The following is a 12,003-nucleotide window of genomic DNA, read 5'->3' as shown; positions in this document are numbered from 1 at the left end:
TTGGAAAATTTTTTTTACAAAGTGCCAGAAACAGTTTGGGCCCTCGAGAAATATCATCTATTATTTCGATTACAGAAATTCCTTGTAAAATCCTAATTTTCCCTTTAACAAAATAGCAAAGCCTAAAATACTGACTGTTCCATAACAAAGGAAAAACAGAATTTTGGTTCATTCCATCTCCCACTACTAGCTTCCATGTATTTTGAACCAGTAACAATACAGTTATCATTTTATTAAGGGATCCTGTGGCCATTGTGATAAACACATTAAAATGTATTAGATTCTGGAAAGCACTGGCAGGGGGATGAGGCCACCAGGAGACTGGCTAGAGGTGATCCCAGAGTCTGCTGGAATGAGATCAACCAATGGTACAAAGAAAGCACGTGGAATAGAGCAAGAAAACCTGTTCCTCTGTACCTTGCTTTTTCTTTTCAAGTGAACTTCTTTCTCACTGCCTTCAGCTCCCTGGGTCATTCTCTTAAAGCTGGACATGAGGTCTTTGTGTCTGATTTACAAGCACCACTTCTGTACCTTTTAAAAGACATCTGAATCATTACCTGACACAGAGGCTTCATCCTCTAACGTCTAGTTGCCAGAACTAGTGCAGTGTAAGTCACATATCAGAGGTTACAGAAATGATTTTCTGAAAACACCATGGTATTTTAAAAATTATTTCCTCTATGATAAAGCATGTCTCCCAGCAAGCATTCTGCACTTAAAGAGTGAGCATGAATGCCACCCTGAGAAGGAGGTGGATATGACCTAGGGGAATTTCCACCAAAACAGAAAGGAGAAATAAAAGGAGCTCATAGAAATTTAAAGGATAAAGAGCAGCAGCACAGGAGTCAGTCATCAAGAGTGTTGAAATAGCAAAGGATACAGGGGAGAGGAGCAGTTCAGGCACGCTGAAAGGAAAGCTGAATGCTGCAGGATCTAGAAAATTTAGGAGAAGAGTGCCAGTCCAGTGGACCTACTCCAATCTGGGGCCTCCACACCAGAATAAAAGGCCAGTTAGAACCCCCATGGGGTAAGGAAGGCATTCAGGATATTTCTCCATGCCCTGAGCAGGATACAAAGGTAGTTGATCATGCTGGATAAGATTTTCAAGGGAGTTACTGCAGTCAAAGTGATCCTGAAATTAAAAGCTGAAGGACAGACTGCCAAGACGGATAGATTGCCCATCTTGGGATTTTCAACAATAGTTGCATCAGCAGGCACATAGGTTCATCATCCCTGATTTCCCCAGTGAACACCAGCCAAGGAAACAGCATTGGGCACAAGTCCAGAATTTTCACCCCCAAGCAGACACCCCAGCAGTGAGAACCCTGGGACAGCACTCAGATCTGAGACTTCCTCTTCTGTAGGATGGCCACGTCACAAAACAGCCCTCCCTCCCGGCCCCCATGCACCCAGACAACATCTCAGGTAGTCTATGAGGAGAAACTGATCAGACAGAGAAGTGAACTTACTGAACAATTATGCAAAATGAAACTGAGGTAACTACTTGGTGCTTGAAGTACCCACCACCCTCCATCGACAGCACCACCAAGCATGCAAAGGAAGCTTGAAAAATAAGACACAGAAAAGAAAAATGCTAGGGTTTAGTTTTCAGTTTGGTTTCCAGGTTTTGGTTTGGGAGTTTGGGGGGGGGGGGTACATGCAGTACCATATGAACCTGTGAAGTCTTATACAAGAATTTGAGAAATTTCATATATTTAAATCTGCTTTAACATTCTAATCAGAAGCGGTAAACGTACCAGATAATGTTAAGTGTCTTAAAGTACAGTTGATAAGTACAGTATTGTATCTGACCAACACTTATGCTTTCACAGTTCTTTTCCATACATCAGACAGTTCAATGTCACAGTCTATTCCACAGTGCAGCAAAGTTTATTGTCTCAAAGCAAATTTAAATTTTCAAATCAATTCATACAAAACGGAAGGCTTTTTTCACAGTCAAGGGAACATAAACACATTACTGATTTTAATATATTTAAATGTATCATTAATGTATTAATGATTTTATAAGTATTACATATTTATAATTAATGTATATAAGCATATACATAATGATTTAATCATTATTAAATTATATGTGTTTTAAAATATTTTTCTGACAAGGGGCGCCTCAGTGACTCCATTGGATAAGCATCCGCCTCTTGATTTCAGCTCAGGTCATGATCTCGGGGTCCTGAGACCAAGCCTCACGTTAGGCTCTGTGCTGAACCTGTTTAAGATTCTCTCTCTCCCTTTCTCTCTACCCCTCCCCATTCATGCATGCTCTCATTCTCTCTATTAAAAAAATGTATTTTTTTTTTCTGACAAGTAATTCTAAAGTCCTGTAATCTGTTGTTATTAACAGACTGGGTGGCTCAGTCGTTAAGCGTCTGCCTTCAGCTCAGGTCATGATCCCAGGGTCCTGGGATCGAGCCCCGCATTGGGCTTCCTGCTCCGCAGGAAGCCTGCTTCTCCCTCTCCCACTCCCCCTGCTTGTGTTCCTTCTCTTGCTCTCTCTCTCTGTCAAATAAATAAATAAAATCTTTAAAAAAAATAATAACAGATTACAAATGTTTTAGAAAGTACAGGATAAAATCTGAACTGTGACTTCCCATTCTCAGTTCTCAGCCTCCATTTTTAGCCTCATGGCTGAGCTCTATCTTCCAAATTATGCAAGGTTCTTGCAGACCCTGATGAGCATCCCCAAGGTGAAAAGTTTATAAGTAATCTCTATTCATTAACCTGACCTTTTGTCTCAATGTCAACAGTTATACAGATAGAACTTTATAAAGATGATGAGAATCAGGGACAGGGAGTACTTTCTGTTAAGGATGCTCACTTTCTACCCACAAAAAGTATTGCAATTGAGAATGTCCCAGTATAAAGAAATAATCTGGAAGAGACGGTGATACAAGGAACAGGTTAAATAACAATTTCAGACTCACAAGCATAGGGTGGCATGTGGAAGTGCTGAAATAACAGTGCTTTAGATTCAAGAAAAGGAGGTAAGTGTGGGGGCAGGGGTGGATGGGATTCCCATGAACGTGGACTAAGAGGGAAATTCCTGATCTCAAATGTCTCCGGTGGTATTCTTTGCCTTTACTTCTCACCTCTTTTCACTGTAACCTTAGTGCTTCCCCAAGACTAGTTTCAGAGTAGGCGGAGGTAAGCGGTGTGTAATACTGGACTGCAAGTATCTCAAGACCTACTCCACAATGTCTAACCCTGGTCTGGCTTTTCCCACAAAGGTAAGTCCCAATTGGCACGTCCACTTACAGTCAAACTCTATCAGTCACTCTTCTCACATTCTTACTGATGAATTGAGGATAGTTTCTGCTTTCCTACTAAAAGCCATACAGGGGACTATATCCTCTGCTTCTCAATGATCCACCACCTGCAAAAAAACTTGTCTTTACCTCCGGCCACTTCCTTTTTGTAAGTGCAGTATCTCAGAATGAACTGCTGAATGGAGAAAAACCCCATGCAGAATACAAGGCTAGCCACTGCAGTCTCCAATATGGGCACTCGAATGCATTAACTTTGAAGGAAGAGAAAAATAAACTCAACAGAAACCTGTGTGAAAAAATGAAGCTTAGAAGAAGCTGAAAGATTAAATTAAGCTCAGAACTGAAAACTACCAAGTTACGATTCAAGATAACTTTTCTAAGTTATTAAAACATCTCTCTGCCATTCTTAATACTTTAGTCATGGACTACAGTGACTTGGCTTCACAATCTCAAGAAACATAACTATTCATTTGTATCAATAAATCCATGAAATAAATTATAAATGGTATTTTCTTTGTTGTCTTTTTTTTTTATTTTATTATGTTAGGTTAGTCACCATACAATACATCATTAGTTTTTGATGTGGTGATCCACAAATTAGTTGTCTTTCTTACCAGTTAAAGTCTTTAAATGTATTCACAACTAAAAAATGTCATCTATAAAATAAGGATAATAATTATCCTACTTCAAAGAGCTGCTGAAGAAAGAAATTATAAAGAGTACTTAGAACAATGTCTAGCACAGAAGAAACACTTGCTTAATTTGCATTCAGCATAAGATTGCATTCAGCAAACATAAACATTTACTGTTTTTATTATTATTTACTGATTTCCCAAATATAACTGGTGACATGCTATTCAAGATCACCTCACAGCCCCTATACTACTATATGCATATGTTTTTTTCTGGAGTGCCTACAGAGCTGAGAAACATATTTCCTTTTACATATTATTTCAACATTTGCATTTTTTAAGAATTTCTCAAGTATTAGAAAGCAAATAAGATGCAAAGAAAGTATTTGGGGTTCCACTTCTTCAAAATAAAGGATTTCATTTATCTAAGTGAATAATGACACAGAGAGAATTTATCTAAATTGCAGAAATTAGTTTGTGTTTACAAAAAGCATCTCTTTAAAGCAAGGGTCAGCGAACTTTAAGGTAGTAAATATTTTATTTTAGCCTTGGTGGGCCATAAATTCTCTGCTGCAACTATTTAACTCTGCTGTTGTAATACAAAGGCAGCCATAAGCCACGTGTAAATGAATGAGTGTGACTGTTTCAGCAAAACTATCTATTCTAGCTCTAAAGCATGCAATAAATAATTATTCATATGGAAAACAAAGTCTAATAGATGAGAAAAGAATATGCACCTATTGCATGATGAACAGTCTTTAAGAACTCAGAATATTTTAAATTTTCACAGATCACACTTAACGATTGCTCATCCATTAAGTCTTCATTATAGTCCCTCTGTTATTACCACTGGGGGGTCTATACATCTTGAAGGGGGACGTGTTGGCCTTGAACACATTTATTTGTACCTTCTCTCCCTCTTATCAACCCAATAAAAACAACGTGATTTCTGGGAGAATGCACCCGGGCCTTGATTTCTGAACAATCTCACTTAGTTCAATCCAGATTAAAAAGTATTGGCTTAATTTAGTGGCCAAATTAGCAAAGCTGTACTAATTCAACTCCAGCCAAGCTGGCTCTTTTCTGGGATATTTATTAGGTTAAGTGATGTTTTGACAAATTCATAATGAATTTTAATCATGATTTACATGAATTTTACATTCTGGTGGGGGAAAAAAAGATGTTGCCAAATATCCAACTACTTAGAATTTAATCATATAAACAGGGAACTAACTGACATCAAGGTTGGAAAAATACTTATTTGTGTTATGATATAATCTTTTACTTCTCAAATACTGTAAGACATTACTTCCTAAGTCCTGAGCAATGAACAGCAGATATTACCAGATTTATTTCCAGAAGGAGTTCAGAAATCAAGAAACAAAGTGTCACAGAGAGTCTACTGCTTGGCTGGAAATAGAAGACAGATTTCCTGAACGCTCAAGTCAATGTGATATCTACTACATAACTTCCTTTTATATCCAGATATTTCCAAAGGAAAGCAGCAGAAGAAGTTAGTCCATTTAAACTCGCTTCTCCTGAGAAAAGCCAGACTTGCTGAGGGAAAACTCACACAAAATTTGTCTACTTCTTTACAGACGATAGAAAGATGAATTTCCCTCAATACTCTTCATTTCCTTTTATGACATCATCTAAAGGAAGATACTGACTTTCATGGCTGCAAAAGAAAATTGAGTGTGATGGCGGCTTAAGCCCAGCAGAGAACCACTTGTTAGGAAATGCTGAGCAGGGTTTTGGTCACCCAAAGCCAAAAATCGGCACTGCCTGTTGTCAGTCTGTGCCAGAAGCCTTCACACCATTTCTGCCATCATGTTCTCTACTTGTTTAGGAGGGCTGAATGGAATGGCACTGTACTTGGTTCACCTGCGTTTGTGAACGAAATCAGCAGTTTTAATTACCCAAGTCCATTGCCCCAAGGGGGCTATTAAAATTGAAAATTATTTCAAAGGGGAAAAAAATCAGGCACTTTTTTTTAATTGGATTTGTTATTCCTGACTTTTCTGCACCACAAGCCACAACATTAGCAATGAAGCAGCAGAGAAGGCACAAGTTAAAACAAGTAGGAGAGCCGGGAGCCTGAGGGAATCCTCGGACTGGAATTGAGGCTGGCTGCACTTGGGAGGCACACACTGGAAATGAATGAATGGCTAAGGCGTAAGGACAAGGGAGACGTGGCAATGTTTACTTTTCGCGGCTCTAAGAGTCTTTTGGAAATTTTGATATTTTAAGACAAAACAAGAAGGGTATTTTTATGCAGGGATAATGTTCCAGCCATCCTGAAACTTATCAACATTAGAGAATATTCCAGGGCTCGTCATAATTCTAAGCCTTTGCTTATGCCATTCCTTTTGCCTGGAATGCCCTTCCTCCCCTTTGGGCAAATCCCTCCACTATCCCTCCAACAGTCGGTCAAATTCTACTTTCCTTCTGATGAGATTCTCCCAAACTCTCTTTACCTCCGGCAGCAGCTGTCCTCCCCTGTTCTGTAGAACTTTGATCACACTTTTGTTAGAATGCTCATCATGGTGCATGGTCACATCTGTTTACATGTCTGTCTCCCCAGTTAAATCACAGGCATTTAGAAATCAGAACCACATCTTCTGGTCTTCTGTACCATTTCACTCATAGAATCTAATATGTTATTTGACACAGAGGAGGTGCTCGTGTCAGGTTGAATAAATTGTTTAGCCAAACTATTTTAACTTTGTTGGACTAGGAGAAACCTTAGATCCTGTTCAGTTCTGATTTTGAGACACAAAAAAATGAAAAGAGTTTAAGCAACACGGTCAAGGTCATAGCTACCCAACAGGTCTCCTGACTCCCTTTTCACTATGTACAATACCACACCTTGGGAAATGATTTTGAAAAGGTTACATTAGTACAAAACAGAGAGAACCACTTAACTCTTCCCCTCACCAAGCTACACATAACTATTTAAGAAAGAGGAGTAGAAAAGGAAAGAAAGGAAAGGAAAAAGAGATAAGGAAGAAGCCAAATTGTAAATACTCCTAGATCAGGGTTTCTCAGCCTTGGCACTACTGACATTTTGAACTGGATAATCCTTTGTTATGGGGGGCTTTCCTGTGCTTTGTAGGATGTTTAGCAGCATCTCTGACCTTTACTTACTTAGATGCCAGTAGCAGCTCACCTTCCCAATCGTGACAACCAAAAATGTTTCCAGACATTGCCAAATGTCCCCTGGGGGCAAAATTGCTCCCGGTTGAGAATAACCACCCCTGGTGAACAATCTCAGAGGAGGTAATCTTCCACACTACTTCAAGCAAAATACCAATAAATTAGCATGTTTAGTATACTGGCTTCAAACCAATATTCTCATATTAAGCATAGAAGCCAGAACCTGAAATACTTAATCTTCTTACATTTCTATTAATCCATTTTATTAAAAACAATGATGTTGTCACTTGGTCTATAGCTGTTAATACAACTAGAGCAGAAGAAAGAGAAAGAAAGAAAGAGAAAGAAAGAAAGAAAAAGAAAGAAAGAAAGAAAGAAAGAAAGAAAGAAAGAAAGAGAAAGAAAGAGAGAGAGAGAGAGAGAGAAAGAAAGAAAGAAAGAAAGAAAGAAAGAAAGAAAGAAAGAAAAGAAAGAAAGAAAGAAAGAAAGAAAGACCTAGATAAAACTTCCAGTTCTAAAAGGAATTCAATGCACTTAACAAGTCCTAGAGATAACCTTAATAATTTTTACTTTAGTTTTACTTTAAACTTGCTTTAAAGTCCCTCTTCGGTACCAAACATTACAATCCCAAATTCAATATTCCTACAAAACATAGTCTAAGGAAAAAAAATTAGTAAAAGAGGAAGCAAATATCCTTGACTTGATTTTAATATATATCTCCCCAAAGCCATATCTTCCTCCATGCCCTAATTGAGATTTTAATGTACCTGTGTTTTTTTTCCTTTTGAAAGGAACTCCAGTATTTAGAATTCTGTTCTACTTTCTAAGTAGTATAACAACAAATTCACATTTCAAAACTGAAATATTAAACATGAATAGTCAATGGCCAGAGCTATTATCTTTTGGTTTTGATTAAAAAAAAAAAAGAATAACATAAACCTAGTTTACTCCATTCATCTAGTCCAATAAAACCTTATCATGACTTAGTAAGTAGAATCCCAAACCGTAGTTGTTCCATTGTATAAACCATGAGGTTCCATTATTGCAAAGTTAATGAAACAACAGTCAGGCAGTTAATGAAACAACAGCTGGCCGGGTGGGGTTCTTGGGGCTTGGCCTCCAGCTCCTGGCATTGACGTGGCACCACTGGGTAGCAGGGGTCCACTCCAGCTTAAAAATCCATGAAGACAGCCTACGGCGCTACCACCACCTGCAATGTCAAGGGCAAGAGCAAGAGTTCCTGAAACTCATGTGATTTCATCACTACACTGTGCAAATTGGATCCAAAAGATACTCAAGGTTCACCACTCTGCTTCTGCTTCCTGAGACAGAGTAGTCTCTCATTTCCCACCCCTTCTTACACACTCCTACATCCCTTGGGTCTTAGTGTCCCCTTAAAATAAGAATGTCAGACAGAGGAAAGGGCAAATTGCCAATCACATTATATACAAATTTGATTTCTCGTGAGGTTTTGTCTAGTCACTCATGTTTTAAATGCACTTAAGAGGATTATCAAAGTTCTAAGTATGAAGTTTTTAACGAGAAACTTTTCCCAGTCTGTTCACTATCTCCTCATTAAAATCTTAAAGCCTGAATTCATATGTTAAAAAAGTAGATATAAATGATTGATCTACACACACACACACACACACACAATATTTTACTTCTACTGCAATCACAGGCTCCCAAATTATCTGAGAATCTGGCCCAGGTGCTACCAAGACTAGCAAAAACCATCATTACTGCCACCCACGCTTTGAACTGTGATAATATTCAAAATTTAATCTCTCATTTAAATTTAAGTTTCACTTAAAAAAATTGCATTACTTTCCTACCCCAAAGCCTCATTAAATAGCATAGAAACAGTACTTACATTTCAAATTCACTTTTCAAATAATTAACATCATGACTATATTTAAAATAATACTTTACTTATTAAACTTTGAGAACTGATAGATAAAGTGTTGATAATCTGCTAATTCCAAAAGTCAGGAGTTTCTGATTATTGACAAAGAGTGAAAAAAAGTATTTGCTGTATTTTGGGGATCTGGTAATGTTTTAGGGAAAGTTTTCCATTTTCCCCATTGCCCTGTGGCTTGGAACCAGGGCTACTGCATATGATTCTACTATTTATACATGTGTAACAGATCTTGGGTGGCAAATGGGGGCCTGAACCCAGCCCAGTCTCAGTGCCAAGCTACACCTGAAAGGTAAAGTGTATTATTAGGATTCTTCTGCTCAGAGGGGGCACGTTCTTGTAATTTATCCAAAGACAAGTACAAGCTAGTTAACGATATCTGTACCTGAGACAGCTACGCTACAGTGACTCGCAAAACACTCCAATATGGAAGACCAGGCAAAGAAAAAAACCTCAAGTGACCAGAGATTGTCCCTCTAGAATCTTGTGCTGGCTACCAGATCCTAACCCTCAGAGGAGTAGGCTCTGTCTAAAGATCACATTCCAAAATTCCTAATTTTTACACATATATAAATTCTGAAAATCCTAAATCAATGCTAACAAATAGCCCAAATTATTGAAGTAATGCCCTGTTTTTTAACTTTTATGTCCTTATCAGCATCAGTCTCTAAGCAACAGGGAAAATTTAAAAATTCAATGTGGCACGTGAATCCCCCTTGAGCTGGTATTACTTATGATTATTATGCTTGAGAAAAAGACTTCTGAGGTGTCCCATGGTCAAGTTAGGGCATGTGTGTCTATAGAAATCATTCTAAAATCTTGGGACAGAGAATAGAGAATAAGGAAGGAGAGCAAGAGACATGGGAAGAAAGGCAGGGAAGGCAAAGGATGATTATAATAAAGAAACGAAGGGAACAACAGAGAAAAAGCAATCCCAATTTTCTGCCTTAGGGTAATTACAGAATGGTAAATGATATTCATGAAAATATTCAGCTTTCTAAACCACTCTTTCAACTACAGGTTTCAAAAACAAACAACCAGTAACAAAGAATCACAAGTATTTGATTCTAATAAGTTTATATAGTTTCAAAACAGATACTCCTCTTGATTTAAGATGTTTAAATTATGAATGCCAAGATAAATAAGTTCCCCTACCTCTTGTTACCCATTCATTTTTGGCCTCTTTGTCCCTTCCCAGTGCTCTTGGCCCAGGTCAACTGGTGTGTATTGTTTCCCAGAGCCCCAGTCAGCTATTCTGAAATCAGCCCTGACAAGCCACAGCAATCCTAGTAAAATGGGTTCTCTTTGTCTTTCTCTCTCATCCAAGAACCTTCCTCCCATCTCCAACCAAAAAATTCAGCTTTGGCTGTTGTTCTGTTTATGCAATTCAGATTTCTATGTGCTTCTTCTCAAACTCTGCTTACTTTTCCTTTTTAATGCATTACTTTTCTGTTTCTGTTCCTCCCTGAGTTTTCATTTTAAACATGTGGTGTGGTTTAAAAAAAAAAAATTTAAATTTTGAATGGTAGTGACAGATACAGCTAAAGAGTTTCAAATCACAGAAGAGCCTCACCTGAAGTGTGGCGAGACACACCTGTCAATGCTACCTGTGGTTTTATTACTCACTGGGGACCAAAGACTGCTCTCCTTTTTCTGGTTCAGCAGCTTAGAGCCTCACCCTGTCTTACTACTCAGCATCAAGGGAAAGATGTCAAAAACTTTATAAAAAACCTGTCAGGAAGTCTAAGTGACATAATATTGATAAGGAAGAGGGTCTACAGGGTACAAAACATAAGGTCAGGAGACAAGCAGGAAAGTCCCACCATCCTTGCAAAGTAGGGGAAAGGGAAGAACAGAATGGAAAAAGAGGAGTGGGGAAGTTAGAGAGAGGGCAGAGGAGGGAGCAGGAGGGCCCATGAGGACAGTCTGATCCAGGATATGTCCCATTAACTAAAGGTGCTTTTTGTAAACATTTTGATGCTGTGATTCCGCATATTTCGGCCTACTATGTATTTTAATTACTCTGTTTCTTGCTCTTTTGTTTTTAAATAGAAGTTATATAAAGAAGAAAATCTTCCTTAAGGTCTCTGAATAAAATACCCAGATTTGAAGTGTTTTGTTCTAAGTCGTGCACCCAAAAGATTAAAAAATTTTACAGCCTGTTACAGTGAACAAAGTAATTTTACATGTATCATCTCATGTGGTCCTCACAACAACCTAAAAGGGTAGGCCCTTGGAGAACTTAAATGACACTCTAGTAAACTGGGGACTGGGAATCTAAAATATACCTGGGACTTTCTGTTCTATATACCATGTTCTTTCCAGTATTCGCTATTTTAATATGTTATAGGATGGATTCAAGTAAGGAAGTAGAGATACATAAAACATTAATTTGTATGATATAAATTCAAAGTTGTTTATCAGAGTTAGATGCAAGCCATTGTATAGAAAAATAGAAACTAATTTGAATCTTTACTTACTGTAAAACCTTGTTTTCCCTTCTATATAATGAAGTATTATAATTTTAGGCCAAGAGCTCTAGAGTTCAACCATACAAGAGAAATTACCTCCTCATGATCTTCGAATACCATTACTTTATAACTTATCAACAGTTAGAAAAACTATTTGAAAAGGGATTTAGATACTCAGGACTTGATGAAAATAAAACTTGATGTAAATAATAATTTCTCCTCTTTGTTCGTGATGAAAATTTCATCTTAACACAAGCATCATAACTTCATTATTTTGCCCTAATGGACAAATCCAATCCCTGTAATTTATCACAAATGAACATTATTTCTACTATTTTTATTATCCATTCGTACAGATAGCAAGTATTTTCTGCCATAATTTACTGAGTTGTTACCTTTGGGCATTCCTACATGGTTGGGAATTCATGGAGTAACATCTTTGAAAAGAAATAAATCTGTACTGAGCAAAAATGCTCAACAATGCTCAAACTATAGCAAAATTAAAACTATTTTCAAAAGATATGTATTTGTAGCTTTGCCCA

At 37.7% G+C, this 12,003-nt stretch overlaps 1 protein-coding gene across 5 annotated transcripts in view; it reads right to left on the bottom strand.

Moving 5' to 3' along the window:
• The window catches only part of TLL1 (tolloid like 1), a 216,871-nt gene that overhangs the window by 170,899 nt on the left and 33,969 nt on the right, over nucleotides 1-12,003 (bottom strand). The window lies entirely within an intron of this gene.

The sequence above is a fragment of the Callorhinus ursinus genome, unplaced genomic scaffold, assembly GCF_003265705.2.
Source record: "Callorhinus ursinus isolate GAN/ISIS: 27379988/994484 unplaced genomic scaffold, GSC_fseal_2.0 scaffold4, whole genome shotgun sequence".
Classification (NCBI taxonomy): Eukaryota; Metazoa; Chordata; class Mammalia; order Carnivora; family Otariidae; genus Callorhinus; species Callorhinus ursinus.
This window is presented reverse-complemented; position numbering and strand designations above follow the sequence as displayed.